The 21,398-nt window shown below is 46.9% G+C and overlaps 1 protein-coding gene across 1 annotated transcript in view; it reads left to right on the top strand.

Annotated features, from left to right (window-relative positions):
- Window positions 1–21,398, top strand: part of LOC146784513 (zinc metalloproteinase-disintegrin-like berythractivase) — a 2,362,040-nt gene that overhangs the window by 1,497,196 nt on the left and 843,446 nt on the right. The gene's annotated exons all lie outside the window — the stretch shown is intronic.

Here is a 21,398-nt window from a genome sequence, read left to right as displayed (position 1 = left end):
ATCGGCTATCTGATCTGAGCTGGCTATTTATAATATGCCCTAAATGCCTCCCTGATCTTCCTGGGCTCAGAAACTGCCCCGAAAGTGGGATCACATATTCCTCTCACTTCATTTGCTGAGATTTCTGTCTAGCTCTTGCAGCCAGATGATGCCCGGCTTGCTCGCTACATTCATACACTTCCTCCCTCCGGGCTGCCATTTTTTCTGCAGCTCTATCTGCAAAAATCTGATTAAGTGCTGATCTAGCTAAGGTGACCCCTAGGTGAGCCTCCCCTATCTCCCCTCCCTGCTTGACTATTCCAACCAGGTCCTCCTCAGCAGTGGCTAACATATCTTGTTTACGCTGAATGAGTTGTTTTTCTTCCTTCTCTCTATCCAACGAGAACCCCAGCATCCCCCCACGTAAACACATCTTCAGTGTGTCCCAAACTACCCCTATTGGTGCACTACCACTTTTCCCTTTAAAAGTATTGGGATCAATTCCTCATATGGCTGCGATAATCCACATTTGTTAATAAGGCCCGCTCAAAACTCCACTTTGTTTTAGTTTCAGTCTCCCTGACCCTGAATTTCCAGCATTAAAGGATTATGATCTGACAAAAAACACGGGTATCATTCAATTCTACAGCTCGTCAAGAATGTATTTGAGATAAAAAAAATTGTCTAGCCCCGCAAGCGCACCATGTGGGCCCGAAGAATAAGTGAACCCATGCTCTAGAGGTCTCTTCCTACTTCAGACATCAATAAGCCCATGATCTTCACAGATGCTTTCTATTGCACGAGAAACTTTTGTTTTCTGACCCACATACTTTTTAGATTTGCCACTATCCCAACCACTGGGCAGATTGATATTCAGATCCCCACATACCTTTATTGGCAGAGGCTGATGAGTTGATTCATTCGATAAGTCGTTAATAATATGTGGGATGTCCAAAATACTTCCATACACAGAACATAATGACAGTACGCCTCCGTTTTTAATATGACATCCAACAATCACCAATTTACCTTGTCAGCTGGAACTTGCGTGAACTGTATTTTATTACCTTTGGCCAAAATCGCCAGCCCCCCTATTCGAACACTTTGAGAGATCCCCACAATCAACCTATAGCCAAGAGTATTTAGGACATCTCTACGTGAGCCTTCAATGTGGGTCTCTTGCAAGTAAACCACATCTGCTTTCAATGTTTGCTGACAAACTGCCACTCTCGCTCTTTTTTGGCATCATTCAACCCACACATACACACTTTTCCTTGTCCACCCACTACATGCCTTTCATAGCCCGACTATAGCTCTTATACATGGATACAATTAACAAAAATGGCTCTGTCCTAATTTCCAACTTTTACACCTCTGAGCGTATGAACCCCCTATCCTCCCCCTCACCCCACCCCAACCCATCACCCAAAACCCCCTTTCCCTTCAAACCCCCACACCTCCTCCCTCCGCCCACCCCACACATGTGAGCAATCAAGCCTAGCCTGTGTGAGGGTATCTGTATAACTGCTCTCTCCACCCCCCACCTTATCCATCTGCTACAACCTCTCCATATTTTGTCCTGCTTCAAAGCATCATAAGCTTGATGGTCCCATCTCATTGTAAATCATTGGGGAATCTCTCTCCTCAACAGCTGCATCTAACTACTCGGCTCCCTCCCTCCATTTCTCTGTTGAGGCCTTTCAGATCTCCCCCGACAGTTCAATCAGGTAAGGCTACGAACACTACCCTTAAAAACTATTTTCAGTTTCACAGGGTACTGTAAATATACCTCCGCTCCCAATTTCTGGAATTATGTGAATAATTGCCTCACACGCCACCTCCTCTCCACTGTGGCATAGGTGAAGTCAGGTCTTGCACAAAAGGAAACCCCTTCAAACTCCTTTTTTGCATTTGGCCGTGCTTGCGCATATATACATTCCCTCAGAAAAATTTGCCTGAAAATACAAGCATTGGTTGAGGTTGCTCTTGATTGCCTGCATGATGAATTTTAAGAGTTAAGGGAACACGATCGGCCCTTTGAATTTCATTTTCCCAGTCCCACCCTATCAAATCTGGGAAGGCCCCCTCCAAAAGTTTTATTTTATACCCTCTTGCATCCCCCCTTCATGGCCTTCAGGTATTCCTAGGAGTCTGAGGTTATTTCTTCTTTGCCTGTTCTCCTTCTCTTCCAATTTCCGCATCATGTCAGTTATCTGGGATCTTGAGATATCTTTGTCTTCTTTAATTCTGCTGCCTCTCATTCGAGAAACTCTGTACGGGCCTCAACCATTGTCATTCTCTCCGATATGTCTGTGCATGTTTTATTGATCCCCCTTACTGCACCCTGCAATTTTTTAGAGGCTTGCTATGCCCAACGATTGTCACTTGTCACTTGTCACTTCCTCCTGCTTCTGTTTTATAGAAAATAAAATATCAGAGGGTGAAGGTTCTCCCGTGTTCTGTACTTCTGAATCAGCTGTGCCGCTGGGACCTTCTATTATTCCGTTATCTGGTTTCTCATTTTCCTGAGGCAGCAACTGTGTGTCTGGATAATCAAATCTTAGGTTGGGTGAGTTCCCCCGACTCAATCCATCTTGTCTAGAGCTCTCTTTTCTCACATTTCCTTTTCTTTCCCCTCTCTTCTGCAGTGAGGCTTTTTTTTTTCTCTCTCCCCACCCTCGGACCTACTTTTTCTCCCTACAGCCACCACTGATTCCTCCAATGGGCTGTTGCTGCTTAGGTCCGAAAAGGTAGTAGTGGAGGACTTGTTTCCTGGTGGTGATGATTCCGAGTCATCCATCAACGAGAAGAATTTTCCACCCAAAAGCTTGGGGGAGCATAAAGTTATTGGGCCCGTTAAACTGCCTTGGATTATCTGGGTAGGACTCGCCTTACTGGAGGACACAACAACCGCTGACATCTCAACCCCACTTTTTTTTCCGCTCTATATGACCCCGCCGGGGTGCCAACTTTAATGGATCCGACTGCAGTGCTGATGAGGGCACCAGGATTACTGTCTCTTCATCCACCTCGCTCTGCATCGTAATTGGAAATTCCTCTGATGACATCACAGGGGTATCCAAATCCAACTGGACCGCTGGGATAACTGCCTTTTTCATTTCTTTGTTCCTTGTAGCAGAAAACATATCAACAAGTGATGGCTGGCCATCTCCAGCTTCCATGGGGTTAATACCACGAGACAGCTGTTGTGCCTGTTTGTTGCCAACATCTGGGTTTCCTTATCCTTTAGCTGTCTGATCGTCACTTTTTCTCACAATCCTTCCTTCCATTGCTGTGTCTCGGCTGCTTGGTACTTGAGCTGAAGTTGGTGCACCTGTCCTGGCCCATCCGGTTGAACAATTACCATAACTTATTACCATAACTAATATTGGTCTCCGAGTCTTAGCTCTTTGTCTCTTCTGTCATAGTGCCGGGACACTCTGTCAAGTAGCTGTGTGCTCTATAAATCTATGATTAACATTAACATTAACAGAGCCGCCGTGACGGTTGACGATGGAGGTTTAGTTTTCGTGGACTTTGCCCCTCTGTCTGCCATCTTTGCCAGCCACTCCTCTTTTAGGGTTACCGTAACGGCCTGTGTTTGTAGCACATTAGCCAGTTGCTTCGACGTCATAAGGTTCACAGCCAAATTATAATCCACGGCAAATTTGAGGAGACCGCGTCTAAAGCATCCATAACGTGAGTCACCAGAGCTCCTCTCCCATTTCACCACCATCGGCTCACCCTCCCACCGGACTTCCTCGCGCTGTTCAGGTACAGGAATGGACCACCGAGCTATCGAAATGGGGTGGGGCGATACGCAGTGAGGTAGGTTACACAAGCACCATCTTGCTCCCTCCCACTTGCTTTCGTCTCTGTCATCTCTTTCTCTTCTCACTCAGTGCCTGCATTGCTTGATCTTTTCTGCCTCAGTTCCATCCCTGTGTCCCATTCCCCCCTCAATTCAGTTGTCTGCCTTTCTTTTCTGTGGTCCTCGTTCATTTCCATTTTGCAAGGATTAAAGACCCCCTATGACTCCAGAGGCTATAAATATGCAGCATTCATGGGAGTGTTGCCCACTTTTCCTGTTCCCACTTAGCTCCCTGTTTCTTTGCATGGGTGTAATGGCCTCCTCTCCCTGGGTAGGGGGTTGAACCAGGATCAGACCGGAGGGAGGAACAGAAGAATCAACTCAGATGCCATCTCACCCCCTACCCTCCAGGACGTTCCCTGTAGAAGCCCCCAACAAATGGGTCTTCCTATCAGCCTCGTAAACAACAAGCCTCTGGCCCACATCTGCACAGCCATGGGTTCAGCCTCCATTTGTCTTTCATATTGTGTTACGTGAGCTCCACCAGGCAGTGTAGGAGTGCTTTGCATGGACGCCAGTTGCATTGCATAGGAACACACCGATTTTGTAGGCATGAGAACATGGAGTGGTTTGCCCGTAGTCAAGGGATGTTGGGTCGACGCGTAGACTCGAGCCTTGTTTCCCGGCTCTGGATTCAGCATCTCTGTCCGTTGCCTCACACCCTCTCTTAGCGTGAATGAAAGAAGGCATTACAAGGCATACTGATATTGTTTTACAGTTTTATATTGCGCGAACTCAGGTTCGGGGGCACTAGAGCACTTTAAATGAGCATCACACTTTTTTTCTGCAATATCTAGGGCTCTTAATGTTGAAATGATGTATACACTTGCAATCACATGTTTAAACTGTTTGCCCTGGATATAGAACACTATGTATAATGTTACTCTCTACAGCTGACATTCTCTAACTACTTGAACACAGAAAGCCTTCTCCTACTATACTCCTAAACACTGCTTGAAAAAATGTCATTCATTTACTCTTGCTTGATTCCTCTCCTTTCTTTCTTCAGAATGCCCCTCTGCTTGGCTTCCATCCTCTGCATATCTTCTATTTCTGAGAATAGTAGTTTAATTAAACAATAGTCTCCTCTGTCTCGTGCCTGTCTGCCTCAATCCTTTTTATTGTCATTCTGCATTTGGCTGATACCTCATTTCATAGATCACAACCTTTCCTCTTTAAATCCCTATCCCTGTGATCTAACAATAACTAATATCTGCCAGCCTATCTATCCCACCCAACAGTTCACCGGAAACTACACAACTAATCAAAATAAACAACAATAACCACTGGACTAACCACTAATCGTTCCGGCGTAGTGTGCTATTTGATGTAAAGTGCTTTGACGCCTCATAGTAGGCACTATATAATTACAATTACAATTAAATGACAGCCATGGAGGATTTCTCATTCACTTTATTGCAAAGAGCATTACAGCCTTTGTTTGGCACTTGTAATACGGCAGAGTGGATACCCGTCACGTTTTGTTAAAGTTTCACATCTGAGAAACTCTAAATAAGATTCTGTGTGTCTCAGCTAAGAGAATGCCTGCTATTAATTTAGCATATTATTAGTATACTCCTAATTGCAGGATTGTATTATGTTTATAATTTTCAGTAGTAAGGCATCATTAGAAATCATCCACTGTGCACATGTGAGCAGGGCACAATTTATAAAGGAATCAAAACATGATGCGTTGGGGGTTTCAGAGGAAAAGTTGAGAAATTAGGTTTCTCTTGAACTCAGATGGCGAAAAGAAGTGAGACATGCATTAGCAGTAGGATGGTAAATAAAAAGAATCAGGTAGGAAAGGAGAAAAACGGTGAATAGATTTCCAGAAGGAAGAGCAATAGGCAGTGCTTAGTTTGTAAAAGAATAAGTCCCAGGGCCCAATGTTTTGCATTGTTTTCTAAGACACGCCGGTGGGATTATGCCCGAGACATATAGATCGACTTAGAATCTCCGACTGTATTAATTCTAGAAGACTCGTAAGCTCAATTGATTATCTGATACACCCTGAAGAAGCCCCAGGCCGGATGGCCATGTAAGGGGGCGAAACACGAGTTGGCTGTTTTTTCACTCGTTATTTAACCTATATAGAATTCCTAAATCACCTTTATATAAAGAATTTTCACCTTGAACTCAGCCTGCTGGAATTTTTTCCTGAACCAGAACAAACACAAAAACTTGTCCAGACATCCTTTTCTGTAACCAAAGATGCCCGCGGCTGTCATTATTAAATGGCGGTGTGTTAAATTCAACATTGCATTGTCTTGCTTCCACCTCATTCCCTGCCTCTTTATTTCACTCTTGCAGGTGCTTGTTTATCCCTGCTTTGTCGCTGTGTCACTGTCTGCCTTTTTCTTCTTCCTTCCCTTCTTTTGGGGGTTTTCTCTCCCCTGCTCTGGATCAAAAGCTGTTGAGGAAAAATAAATGCTTGTCCCTAAAAATAAGTGCATCCAAGCAGTGGGGAGACTCCATGTGTCGACTGAACAGTAAGGACAAATAATCTCATAAACAGAAAGGAAAAATGAATGGAAGAGAAAAGAGTACTGATGGACTTTGAAATAGGCATAGAGTATATATATTGTACCACTGACATTACACAACAGAATCAAGAGTTCATGGTTAGCAGTGCAGAGTATCACACAGGATGTAGGATGCAGAAGCCAAGGCGGGACCTTGGAGGGCGCGGTTCGAGCGTGAAGATTTTGTGGTTTACAGCCTCTGAGGTGAGGCTGAGGAGAACGGTGCCACGAGAAGCAAGTGGAGCGCAAGAGACATCTGAAGCTCACAGGTGGTCAACCTGGGGCTCCCAGTCCACACGGGCCTCTGGAGCTGTGGCCCCCAGACTGCGGCCCGGCTGACACCAGTCCCTCGCAGCTCTTGACTGCCACATCACTGGGGGAGTACACAAGTTTCCACAGTATTTGAGGGTTGATAATGCCAGTGATCAATATACCTGCCAAACAGACACCCCTTCAACCCAGCAGCACTTAGCATTCTGGGGCAGTTGTCCCCCCGCGTTACCACCAAACATTACGCACCATACTAGCTGGTGGGGTGCTGATCGCTCCTTGCAGCACGGAGGCGCTATACAAGACAGAGACACATACTGTGCTGCAGCCAGCTCCCAGGAAGGGGAGGTTAGTGCCAGAACTACCAGGACCTCCCGCATAAATCCGCAGGCCTGCATCTGCCTTGAAGGTCAGCAGAGCAGGCATTGGAGATACTGAGCCTGCATGACAACAGGGCTGCGAGTGGAGAAGGTGGCGAATCCCACATCGAGGGCGATGCAAGTCAATGTCCAGAGAAGCTCCAAGGAAGAAGGAAACTAGGATGGAAGAGATTGCTGAGCTCTGATGTGGAGGGTGGAATATGAGCTAAGGTAAGGCCATAGTGCTGTGGCACACAACTGGTAGGTGCGGAGGTGGCCGGCTTTAGGTCAGTGCAGCTTGTGCCTTCCTTTTTAGAATCCCATACCAGCTCCGCCTTTACCATTTTTACTGCAACATTGCCACTATCCCCTCCCCCTTGATCTCAGCCAGTAAGCTCAGTTTTGGTTGCAATCCCTGCTGGAATACACAGGGCATCCCTACTAGGCAGCCACAGGCTGAGAATTGGCTACAAGTGCTCAAAACAGCCAACTGAGAACCATTGTAGTAAGATCAGATACTTTTAAGACACCATAAAGTATCTAACAAGGACACAAGCCTCAACTCATATTGGGTAGTGGTGTGCTCGTACCTCTCCCAGTAGGCAGTGAGTGATAAAGGGTTATGTGTAGCCACAGGAGGAAGGAGACATTGGCTCTGGCTTTTACTGTGAGACGACTGAGATTGGGCGCAGCATAAATCAACAGGAGGAGCGGCCTCCTGATGCTCATTGGAATAACTTGGGGAAAAAGATCCCAGCATGTGATCAGGTAAATCCGGGGCTCCAGTGGTGACCCTAAAGAGGAAAAGGAAGGCGCCAAAGCAGCCAAAATAGCCACTGACACTAACACCTATATTGGTATCTCCACACTAAATTGCAACATGCTTCCCTAGGGAGGCCAATGAGGGGCTGCTACAGCCAAAGATTACGTTTAAGTTTACCTTCTTGAAAGACGCTGGGGGAGTCAAGCAATTTGAACATCAAAGGGTTTACTGTTTCCCTAAGCCCCACAGTACTGGCACAAAACCCTCCTAGAGGACCAGCTATCCCCCGGCAGGCGGTGGTTTCCACAACTAGCAATGGCACCATGATACTTCAAGAAATCCATAGATCCCCTTTTAAGCAGAATAATTTAGATAACCAGGGTATGATGCCGGTAGCTCGAGCCAGCCTGAGAGTCAAAATCAACCCTTTATGCCTAGAGCTCTTAGAACACTCTGAGCAGACAGAGGAAACAGTGATGAAAAATTATATCCCCCTGACAGCAGAACATTTCTTGCAGCCAACACTCGGTCAACCACTGGGGAGCGGGACGACCTGCTACAGTTAATAAACCAACTTGAAGGAGGAAGAAAGGAAATGTCAAACACTCATGACTGACTCACCGCCAGGGCTAGGAATGGGATCCCATAGCAACTGTTCAACTCGACTGGGTCGTGCTGTGGCTGCGACTATCCCCCCCATTGTGCTGAGCCCTCAGGAAACAGCTGACAATTTGGCTGGTACTGACAATGAGGACTCATTAGCAGCTGTGAATGATACTTTATATCTCTACTCGAAGGAATGGGAGAGGATGCTTGTCTCCTAGGGCATTGAGGCACCAACAAACTCCAGCCCAAACCCAAAAGGAAGGAAGAACTCACAAGGGGCCTTATGGTCAACCATGTTAAGGATTCTGCAGGGCTCAGAAGAGGTACTCAGTTTTCAAGCAAACAAGCAAATGGACATACAAATTAGCCTACTGAACACTCTAGCAATGTATGTGTCAGGCATTGATGAGAAAATTGCGAACCGAAAAATGCAAACCAAAAGAAAGCACAGGCTGACATGCAGGGAATAGGAAAGAGGTGCGGGTGCTCCCCTGTCTTAGACAAGCTGTCAACACTTCCGGTGAATATGTTGAGTCTACTGATTGACCTCAAAGACCTGAATAAAGACAGGCCCCAAATGAGCATAGGACCCCTGAACACTAAGGCAAACCACTCAGAGGCACCACTTCCAGTAGAGCCAGAGGGGCTGAAGTGTGGCCACCTTTCCTGCTGCAACAATGAATGCCGGGGACTGCTGGATCCAACACTGGGATGGCACCTTCGCCAATGGCAGGCTCACCAGATTTTGACAGGACCCAATAAAACATGAACGAACCACCAAAACAGCAGGGAGCAAGGAAGAGAAAGGGTTGCAACAAAAAGCTCCCACGGTCTAGCAGGCTGGCAGCCACCCAGTCTTCAATACAAGACTCAGGCCACACTCCACCCCCAGGGATGCAGATCTCTATGAGAAACTGACAACTCAGGGCAGGGAGGATGTTCCAACATTAATGACCACTTTTAAACAAACCAGCCCTGCGAACAGATAGAGGTAACATTCTCAAGCTCATTCGGACAATGGATGAGATGGGGGAGGCCGCCTCACATAATATAGAATCAATTGAATGTATTGACCCAGGCGCTGGTCAGTGAAATGAATCAACTAAGGTAGTGTGGGGATCTATTGAGATTGCTGAGAAGATCCTGAGTGCAGTCAATATATTCCAGGGCGGGGGAATTACCATTACACCATTCAAGGGGACAGGATATAAGTTTGCCTTAACATCGACCTGACCGAGAACTGTCTACTCTGTCCTGAGAGGCGCAAGAAGCAAATTGAATGGGCTGAACGGCCCTGTGGTGGGTATGCCACAGAACCAGACGTGGCACAGAGTGGGGTTGGCTGTCTGGTGCCTTGAACAGAACCGGAATTTTACAATGACAAGACACTGCTCTTACTACTGGTATTGACAAAGCACTTAGGATCTGCTCTTGGAATATTAATATGTTTGAAGGAGTAGACACCTACCAATACCTGCGCACCTTCCATGTAATTCTCCTCCAAGAAACCTGGGCTCATCTAGAGGGCTTTACAAGCTTTTATACTCCTGCTGTCAAAGCACACAAACATGGCTGCAGTAAGGGTGGTCTGGCAATAGGAGTCTGAGCTTCAAGCAATATTGAAAACCTAGAGCAAGAAACTGATGAAGCTGGCCTACAAATCGTAGTAATGACGGTCACGACTACAAACAGCCAGCCAAAGAAAATTATAATGGTAAACGTCTACATTCACCCCAACGCCGCAACCAAGGCTGTGCTAACAGAGAAGCTGACTAAGACAAACCTGACTCTAAGGCTAAATGAACAAGAGTGAAATGATAGTTACAGGCCACTTCAACATGTGGCTAATGAGCAAGCTACCGAAAAATGAGGTCACAGCCCAAGAAGCCCTTTGGATGATGCCAACTCAGGTGGCCCCCAGTGGCAAAAAGAAGATAGGAGAAGTCAAAGCCTACAAGAAAACCTAGATCATTTAGGCCTTAGAGCATTAAACGGTCGGTACAACCCCGGCAAACCACCTGAGCCTTCGTTTCTGTCCAGATCTGGTGCATCACTCATTGACTACACATTTGTAAGTTTCTCACTACTGCAAGCTGTTAGTGCTTATGAGTATGGCAAGAAATTGGAAAATGACCTCCGGTCCCAAGAAATAATTCTATACTTAGGCTTAGAAGCACTCGTACCCACAAAGGATACTGGAACTCCAGGTTACATGATCAACCTCAAACGCATAAAATGCACATTCGCCTCTGGTGAAAACCCACTGATCAGCTGGGAAAGATTCACTATAAAACTCACAGATCTGACTGCAAAACCAGTCAAGTTAATCTTAATAAACAGGCAACATCAAGAGATTAAGGTCAACTCCCTGGAGAGGGGAGGAGGGAGTGTAACCCCGATTCTGGATGGCCAAAAAGGAAGCCTACCGCCTCTGCCAACCCCTCAAAAGGTCACCTATGGACCCTGTCATTCTGAAAGATCTCGGAGCTTCAAGGAAACAATTAAAAAGAGCAAAATGGCAGCTTCAAAGGGCATCTCAGGATTCATTCTGGACTAAGCTGCTGCATGACATAAGAGAAAACAACTCCACCCCCTTTTGGCAAACATTAAACGAATCAACCGGCCTCTCCCAAGAGTGGCAGCATCCAACAACTCTGAGACAATCTGGTATCATTTCTTGAGCTATCACTATAATCAAGGGGCACTGGAGGAACAACAAAGGTGCAAATTAGATGACCCTGACCCAGCAAGCACATCTCAAACCTCACAAAGGGAGAGGGCCCCAGAATTAGCCAGGTGCCCAATCCGCCCTTGCGATGTGCAGAGGCAAATTGCAAGGGGACGTAGGTAAGGGGCACTGGGCTCGAATGGCATTCCACCAGCCATTTACAGGGAGGACCCACTGTTCTGGACAGCTCAACTTGCCCCATTTAGCTCCATAGTATTCCTTCCTCATGGAGAGGTTCAAATCTTGCCCCAAAATACAAGGGGATGTAAGGGCAACCCGAGAAATTACTGTTTAATAGCCTTAATTGATAATAATGTAAAATACTATGCATGTGACCTATTGGAGGAATTTTAACATTGGGCTGAGGCATACTGTAAATCAACCAGGCTTTACTAAACAAACAAGGAACAAAACAAACATCATGGTGCTTTCGTTGCTGATTGATTCTACAAAAATGAATACAAACCCTGTCCACCTTTGTTTAATTGATTTTAAATATGCTTTTGATACAGTGGATCGGGGCAGGCTCTGGAGGAAATTGGCAAACCTAAAAATGCCAAATGGTTTGTTAAGATCCCTGGAAATACTGCACACAGACACCTGGGTCATGATCAAGGTAGGAGATGGCTCCCATTTATCAAGGAAAATAAAAACCACGCCAGGGTTGAAACAGTGATGTGTTTTGGCCTCAACCTTGTTTAACCTGTTCCTTGCAGACCTCATTCTCTCATTAAATGAAGTGAACTCACCAAAGTGGTGGGCTTCCAGTTATCAAACCTACTGTATGCAGATCATTCAGTCCTTGCAAACAGAGCCAAGCTCGACCTACAGCGCTTGTTGAATGAAACCCTCGCCTACAGTGAATAACAGAAAAAAAACAAAAATGTTACCAGTGCAAAGAAAAATGAAACAGAAGCATACCTGGCGTCTGGGGAATGAAATAATTGAATCATTAAAAAGCTTCAAGTACCTTGGAGTTTATTTCAATGGGAATGGAAGCTATAGCGACCGACTGGAGGGAATCAGGAAGAAGGGCAAAGCGTTGGCATATTTTTTTAGGTCTCTTTGCAACAAGCTTAAAGACCCCACACTTACCCCCATCTTACAGGTAGCACAAGCTAAGATCCTTCCCACCTTGACATATGGGAGGGAGGCTCTTGGCTCTCAGGGCCAGGACAGTGCAAATCTGGACAGAATGATTCTCAAAATATAAGGGTGAATTTTCCAACTATCTCCGAACACATCGCCTGCTCAAATAAGGCTGGAATTTGGTTTTCCCAAAGAGTCAAGGGCTCGGAAGGTGGCCTGTGTGTCCAGTTGCCACAAGTTTAGGAAGGCTTCAGAGGGCTTTCTGGGCGGCCACCTCTGGCAAGAACTGGAACTCAGGCCGAGCTCCCCACACATGTCTATGTAAACCAGGCATTGAGTTCACAAAGCTTAACAAATGTTTGGGGTTTATCTCTAGTCCACCGGGAGCTTAGAAAACTAACCAAATCTAGAGCACAGTTGGCATCAGTGTTTGAGGATAAAGATAAACTGTCTAAACATAGTTATGGGTGGATGACACTTCAAAACTACACCACGTTTAAATCACAGGGCTACCTTGACGAAGCCTATTGCAATTGGGCCAAGGTGCATTTCCTGAAGTACAGGCTGGGTTTATAACCATTATTAAAGCACTCCTCCCATGGAGAAGAAGGCCAGGGCAAGCCAGTTGCCGGTTATGCCTGTGCCACACCAGTATAGGGGATCTACGTGAGCGTTTGTGCAGGAAGTGGAGAAACCTGTCATAAGGTCATGCAGGGAGACAGTGCTAGCCTGCTTTGACCCTACAGATATCAGTCTGAACTGTGCCATGATCAAATTCCTTCAGAGATTTGAATAGAGGGCTGCGACTAAGGAGCAAGTAGCCAGTGGGGATGCAAGAGCTATTTGAGAAGTCACCACTTGGGCATTAACACTCCTAAACGCTTGTGATTGCCTGTAGCTAGGCTCAAACCAAAGGCACAATACTGTGGGAACAATCACACTTCAACTTTGAACTGCACCACCTCGACCCCCTTGACAACTGCTCTATCGGTTTACTTACACCTTTTTTCCAGCAATTAACTTTTGTCTTAATTTTTAGAAAAAGGGTTTTTATGAACTGATATCTTGCACTTTAATGTTTTATTGCTTACTAATGCCCGCACCAGTACAGATCTTCTATTTTACTTTTTAAAGTAACATTAAATACTTTCAAAATAGATTTTTATTGACCTTACTGCTATCAAATTAGTCATTTTATGTGTGTTGTATAGGTGTTTTATCATGCATTTTGATGCAAAGATTTTAATTAATCATGAATTAAAGATTTACTTACTTAAAATAAATCATGAGCTTTTCTTTAACTTCCAAAAAGGCTTCAAAATCCCCAGCTTGCTGTTTGGTCACAAACAGGAAAAGATGGTTATGTGCAGAAGGATGGGTGTTAATAGGACATGAGAGTTATAGGTGACGTATCAGTTTTAGGAGAGGTGGGCAAAGCCGAGAGAAATTGGGTGTAAAGGACAGGGGTGACATGAACCAGAGACAAGGGTAGAGAAAAGAGGGAAGGGCTGCAGGAGCAGAGCTTAATATACAACTTATTAAGTTCTCTGAAAAAGGAGAAGCAGCTCCAGAAGTGAATCAAAGGGCAGACAGCAGCGTAGCTTTGGTGCGGAACATGGGTCTGTGGAATTAGCCCATCATCTATGAGGAATTTGGGGCTGATCCTGCTCATACCCACGTGACCAAATGGCTACTCTGTGACATGTGCCAGCCCTCATTCAGTTAGATTAGCCGAGACACAAAGAGAAGAAGAAAGATTAAGGCCTCAATTATGATAGGGCTGCACAAAATGGGTGCACTGAGGTGGTATGCAATTTGTGCATGGTACGAGTAAGGCACCTTGAATTGTAGAATGTCATGTGAAAAGCTCATGCTATTCCATACTGGGGTGAACAAACATGGCATGTGCTTTATCTGGTCCCACAATTTGCAGCAGGTTTCACCTTGCATAAATCACGACGATAGCAAACCGCCACAATTTGTGAACACATTTTAATTATCAGCTCACTCTTGATATAGTCCTGAGAGAGATACAGAAGGGAAAACACATTTGATATTTAGCAATTAGTCACCCCATATTAACTAATTTCTTATTGGTGCATCAATATGTATCAAACAAGTCAGTGAGTCACACAGTTTCAAGTAGTAGAGAAATGTATTTTATATGTATGTATGTGGTATTTATGATGCACCAAAAGGTAGTGGATCTCTCAACACAGGTCAAGGCAAAGACAAAGGGGCAGATTTACAAGCCCCTTGCGCCACTTTTGCGTCACTTTTCCCATGTTAAAAGTGATGCAAAAGTGGCGCAAGGGGCTTGTAAATCTGCCCCAAAGTCGGCATGTGATGAAGAGGGCTGGCAAGTTTTTTTTTATACCACTGTAATTTTCGCGACGTTCCCAATTGCTACAATTCATAAGGTTTGCAAAGTTTCTGCCCAGCTAAACTTCCTCATTCACCAAATGCATTAATAAAATGTGGTTCAGATGGAAAAATGTTGCAGACCTTTTCCCTGCAAGTTTACCTTGGTCAATTTTTTTTATTAGCACAGGGACAAATGCATGTAGAGGTTTTGTCCACATTTGCTTTTTTTGAATAGTTTGTTCTCAATACTTGGGTCTCTTCTCCCCCGTTTTCATCCTCTCTGTGCCACTTTTCACACTTCTCTACCTTTCAATTATTAACTGTACCATCCTGACTCTTGCTTTCGGGTTCTTATAGAGGGTGCAGATCTAATTAAGATATCCTGGCCCGACGCCGATTTCCTCCAGAGTCGCCAGAAGGTAATCCCAACCCAGTATGTCAAACTCCTTATCTAAGTCAAGCGTCACCACCAACTGTTCCCCCGTCTCACTCAAGTTAGGTTTCATCAGATTAAGTAGTCATCGTATGTTGAAAAAAGAATTGCATTCTGGAATAAACCCACATTGATCTACGTGCACTAGGGTGTTAGCAACAGGGAGCAGCCAATGAGCCAGGGCCTTCCCTAATATCTTATAGTCTACGTTTAATAGGGAGAATGGCCAATATGAGGGGACTTCGGGGGTATTTACTTCGAAGTCTTTACTTCGCAAATACCTTTACTACGCATGATTTTAGTGTGCATGTTTTTACTTCGCAAATATATACAAATATACAAAATCTTGCGGAATGATGTATAAATTTGAAACGCTACTGTCGTCTGCTATCAGATAAATATTCACCTCAGCTGGTCAATGGCTGAATGGCAGCCCATGAAATGTAGGGGATACGAGATATTACAGAAATGCGTGAGCTATAATATTTGGTATCCCCATAGTAACCGATGTTAGAAAGAAAAATGAAGGGTGCTATTTGGCATAGAAATACTGTGCTCACCCATCCAACAGAAGACCATGTCAAATTGAATCCTGGTACGTTTTAACCCGAGAAACACAGGGGATACCAAATATTATAGATGGCATAGCCCATTATATATGGTATCCCGTAAAGGAACCAGATGTAAAATGTTTTGGAATGATGTATAAACTGTGAAAAGCTGCGTTAGTCTTGTATCAAATAAATGTCCACCTCAACTGGTCAATGGCTGAATGGTAGGCCAAGAAATGTAGGAGATACAAGATATTACAGCAACGCCTGAGCCATAATATTTGGTATCCCCATAGTAGCCAATGTTGAAAAGAAAAAGGAAGGGTGCTATTTGACATAGAAATACTGTGCTCACCCATCCAACATAAGACCATGTCAAATTAAATCCTGTTAAGTTCTAACCAGAGAAACACCGGGGATACCAAATATTATAGATGGCATTGCCCATTATATATGGTATCCCCTAAAGGAATCTGATGTAAAATGTTGTGGAATGATGTATAAACTGTGAAAGCTGCTGTAGTCTGCTATCAAATAAATGTCCACCTCAACTGGTCAATGGCTGAATGGTAGCCTATGAAATGTATGGGATACGAGATATTACAGCAATGCCTGAGCCATAATATTTGGTATCCCCTTAGTAAATGATGTTGGAAGGCAAAAGGAAGGGTGGTCTTTGGTATAGGAATACTGTGCTCCCCCATCCAACATAAGGCAAAGTCAGAGTGAATCGTGGTAACTTCTAAACCGAGAAACACTAGGGATACCAAATATTATAGGCCGTATAGGCTATTAAATTTGGTTTCCCCTAAGGGTACGGATGCAAAATCTTGTGAAATGATGTACAAAATGTGAAAAGATACTGTAGTCTGCTATTAAATAAAAGGCAAATTCAATTGGTCAATGGCTGAAGGGTAACCCATGAAACATAGGGGATACAAGATATTATGGCAATGCGTGAGCCATAATATTTGGTATCCCCTTAATAAATGATGTTGGAAAGCAAAAGGAAGGGTGATATTTGGTATAGAAATACTGTGCTCTCCCCGCCAACATAAGGCGATGTCAAACTGAATCCTGGTAACTTCTAACCCGAGAAACACTGGGGACACCAAATATTATAGGCCGTATAGGCTATTATATTTTGTATTCCCTAAGGGTACCGGATGCAAAATCTTGTGGAATGATGTATAAAATGTGTAAAGATACTGTAGTTGCTATCAAATAAAAGGCAAACTCAATTGGTCAATGGCTAAAGGGTAACCCATGAATCATAGGGGATACGAGATGTTATGGCAATGCGTGAGCCATAATATTTGGTATCCCCTTAGTAAATGATGTTGGAAAACAAAAAGAAGGGTGCTATTTGCTATAGAAATACTGTGCTCCCGCATCCAACATAAGGCAAATTCAAATTGAATCCTGGTAACTCCTAACCTGAGAAACGCTGGGGAAACCAAATATTATAGGCCCATTAGGCTATTATATTTGGTGACCTTCTGGAAGGTCGCTCCCCCCCGCTGCAGCTCCGCCTGCACCTCCGCTGTAGTGTCCTGATCGTCTCCGAAGTCGAGGCCCTCCACCACCCGCAGGCTTCCACATGCGCCTCATCCCTGGTGGCCGGTGGTGGCCTTGGTTTGTATCTGCTCTACTCTGCCTTCTCTGCCTATCCTCCTCTGTGCCCCCCTGCCCCCCGCTCACTGCTCTGTTCTCTGCCCCCTTTACTGTGTGCCCCATTTCACTCTGCTGTTGCCCCCTTTCATTGTGTGCCCCGTTTTGACTCTGCTGTTGCCCCCATTTATTGTGTGCCCCGTTTCACTCTGCTGTTGCCCCCGTTTATTGTGTGCCCGTTTTGACTCTTCTGTTGCCCCATTTTATGTGTGCCCCGTCTTGACTCTGCTGCTGCCCCCTTTTTATTCTGTGCCCCGTTTTTCGCTGCTGTCACCCCCCTGATTCTGTCCCCTTCCTGAGTTCGCCCCGCTCCGCTTCCCTACCCCCGCGGCTGCTTCCCCTGCGGCCCTGCCCCCTCCGTGCCCATTCGCTGCCCTTGTTAAACACACCACCCGCCTTCCAGCTGCTTCTCCCTCCCCTCCTCCCCACATATGGCGGCCGCTGGGCGGCCGCCCGCAGTGGGCGCGCCACTGGCGCGCCAAAGGCGCGCCTAAGGCAAGCCCGTCTGCACCCGTCCGCTCCTGGACCGCGCCCAGCGCCAGAACCCCTGGCCCCCACAACAGCCACGAGGACCGCCACCTCTGCTACGACGCCAACACCCTCGTCGCTCTCAACCCATGAAGGACCCACACCTGCTGCAAGGCCGCCCCGAGGCGCACCCACGGCCCCTTCACCTGCCGGAACTGCAGCTTCTCCTGCCTCGAAAGCGCCAAGACGCCTACCACGACGGAACCCAACCAGCTTAGATGCATCCTGATCAACACCCGCTCCGCACACAAACACGCCGTCGAACTCTGGGACCTACTCGACACCACATCACCGGACGTCGCCTTCCTGACCGAGACCTGGATGAATGAAACCTCCTTGCCAGACATGGCCATAGCCATCCCAGACGGGATCACACGCAGAGACCGCACCAACAGGGCCGAAGGAGGAATCACCATCGTCCACAAAAACCCCATCAGGGTCTCAACAAACACCAACGATACCCTCAGAACCCCCGAACACATGCACTTCCAGATCCACACGGACCCCAAGAACACCCTGAGAGGCACCCTCGTCTACAGACCGCCAGGACCCTGGCCACAATTTTGCGACTCCATCGCCGACCTCATCAGCACGCACGTACTGACCTCCACCGACTACATCCTCCTCGGAGACCTGAACTATCACCTGGAGAACAACAATGACAGCAACTCTTCCACCCTGATCGCCAACCTCGGACTGAAACAACTCGTCACGACGCCGACCCACATCGCCGGCCACACGCTGGATGCCATCTTCTCCTCAAGCCCCTACGTCACCTTCAGCCATGCCTCCAAACTCACCTGGACAGACCACCACTGCATCCACTTCTCCTTCCGAAAAACCCCTCACACACCACCGCACACTACAGACACCCCGCCGCTGCTGGGGCAAAGTCACCCAAGAACAACTACAGACAAGCCTCGCACTCAACCCTCCGATGAACCCCACCAACCCCGATGAGGGTGCACTCACCCTCGAACGCTGGATGAAAGACTGCACCAACACCGTTGCCCCGCTGAAAAATCCCACCAGCAGAGACACCAGCAGAAGAGTCAGCTGGTTCACCCCGGAACTCCTCGACTCAAAACGCACCTGCCGGAAACTGGAAAACATATGGCACAGCAACAAGACGCCAGACAGCCGCACCGCCCACAAAGACGCCATCCACAACCACCACCACCTCATCAGGACCACCAAAAGAACCTCCTTCACAGACCGCCTTGACAACAACGCACACAACAGCAAGGAGCTCTTCACCATCGTGAAGGAACTCTCCAAACCCAGCTCCAACGCCAACGACATCCCACCATCGCAAACCCTGTGCGACTCCCTCGCGACCTTCTTTCACCGGAAAATCACCGACATCCATAACAGCTTCAGACCCCGGACGACCACTGCCGACCGCGCCGAACCGAACCCACCGCACCTCACCGCCTACGACACCCTGACAACCTGGGCCAACGTGAGCATCGAGGACACAATTAAGACCATGGGAACAATCCACTCCGGATCCCCGTCCGACCCTCTCCCGCACCACATCTTCAACAAAGCCAGCAATTCCATCGCACCCCACCTGCACAAAATCATCAACCTCTCCTTCGAGACCGCCACCTTCCCTGAGAACTGGAAGCATGCAGAGATCAACGCCCTACTGAAGAAACCCAAGGCGGATCCGAGCGACCTCAAGAACTTCCGACCCATCTCCCTGCTTCCGTTCCCAGCAAAGGTCATCGAGAAGATAGTTAACACCCAGTTCACCCGTCACCTCGAAGACAACAACATCCTGGACCCATCCCAGTTGGGATTCCGCAGCAACCACAGCACCGAGACTGCCCTCATCGCCGCCACAGACGACATCAGGATCCTGCTAGACAATGGCGAGACAGCGGCCCGCATCCTCTTTGGACCTCTCCGCCGCCTTCGACACCGTCTGCCACCACACACTACGCACGCGCCTCCACGACGCAGGGATCCGAGACAAGGCCCTAGACTGGACCACCTCCTTCCTCTCCGTCAGAACTCAGAGAGTCCGCCTCCCCCCGTTCCGATCCGAGGCCTCCGAGATCATCTGCGGTGTCCCTCAAGGATCCTCCCTCAGCCCGACGCTGTTCAACGTCTACATGGCACCACTAGCACGCATCGCCCGACAGCACGACCTCAACATAATCTCCTACACTGACGACACTCAACTGATCCTCTCCCTCACCAACAAATCCAACCTCCACCACGGAATGAAGGCCGTCGCAGACTGGATGGAGGACAGCCGCCTCAAACAGAACACAGACAAGACGGAAATCCTCATCCTCGGGTCTAACCCCTCCGCATGGGACGACTCCTGGTGGCCCACGTCACTGGGATCCCCCTTGGCCCCCACCGACCATGCACACAACCTGGGAGTCATCCTCGACTCGAAACTCTCCATTACCAAACAAGTCAACGCAGTCTCCTCCACCTGTTTCAACACCCTCCGCATGCTCCGCAAGATCTACAGATGGATCCCGACAAACACGAGGAAAACAGTCACCCGGGCCCTTGTCAGCAGCAGACTCGACTACGGAAACGCCCTCTACGCTGGAGGCTCGTCCAAACTCATCAACAGACTACAGAGAATCCAGAACGCCTCTGCATGCCTGATCCTTGACGTCCCACGCCGCAACCACATCACCCCCCACCTGAGGAACCTACACTGGCTCCCCGTCGACAAAAGAATCTCCTTCAAGCTTCTTATCCACACACACAAGGTACTCCACAAAACCGGCCCAGCCTATCTCAACAGTCGACTCTCCTTCTACCTACCCAACAGGAAACTCCGCTCCGCTGACCACGCCCTGGCCACGGTCCCACGCATCCGGAGAACTACTTCTGGAAGCAGATCCTTCTCCCATCGCGCCGCCAGGAGCTGGAACACCCTCCTCCTCCCCCTGCGACAAACCGAAGACCTGCTGACCTTCAGGAGACACCTCAAGACATGGCTCTTTGACCAATAGCAGCATCACCCCCCCCAGCGCCTTGAAACCCTCCTGGGTATGTAGTGCCCTTTACAAATTATGTGATTGATTGATTGAGTGTCTCCTAAGTGTACCGGATGCAAAATCTTGTGAAATGAAGTACAAAATGTGAAAAGATACTGTAGACTGCTATCAAATAAAAGGCAAACTCAATTGGTCAATGGCTAAAGGGTCACCCATGAAACATAGGGATACGAGATGTTATGGCAATGCGTGAGCCATAATATTTGGTATCCCCTTAGTAAATGATGTTGGAAAACAAAAAGAAGGGTGCTATTTGCTATAGAAGTACTGTGCTCCCGCATCCAACATAAGGCAAATTCAAATTGAATACTGTTAACTTCTAACCCGAGAAACACTGGGGATACCAAATATTATAGGCCATATAGGATATTATAGTTGGTATCCCCTAAGGGTACAGATGCAAAATCTTGTGGACTGATGTATAAAATGTGAAAAGATACTGTAGTCTGCTATCAAACAAAAGGCAATGTCATCTTTTCAATGGCTCAAGGGTAACCCATGAAATATAGGGGATACGAGAAATGACAGCAATGCGTGAGCCATAATATTTGGTATCCCCATAGTGTATGATGTTGGAAAGCAAAAGGAAGGGTGCTATTTGGTATAGAAATACCTTGCTCCTGCATCCA

This window comes from Triturus cristatus, chromosome 11, assembly GCF_964204655.1.
Source record: "Triturus cristatus chromosome 11, aTriCri1.1, whole genome shotgun sequence".
Classification (NCBI taxonomy): domain Eukaryota; kingdom Metazoa; phylum Chordata; class Amphibia; order Caudata; family Salamandridae; genus Triturus; species Triturus cristatus.
This window is presented reverse-complemented; position numbering and strand designations above follow the sequence as displayed.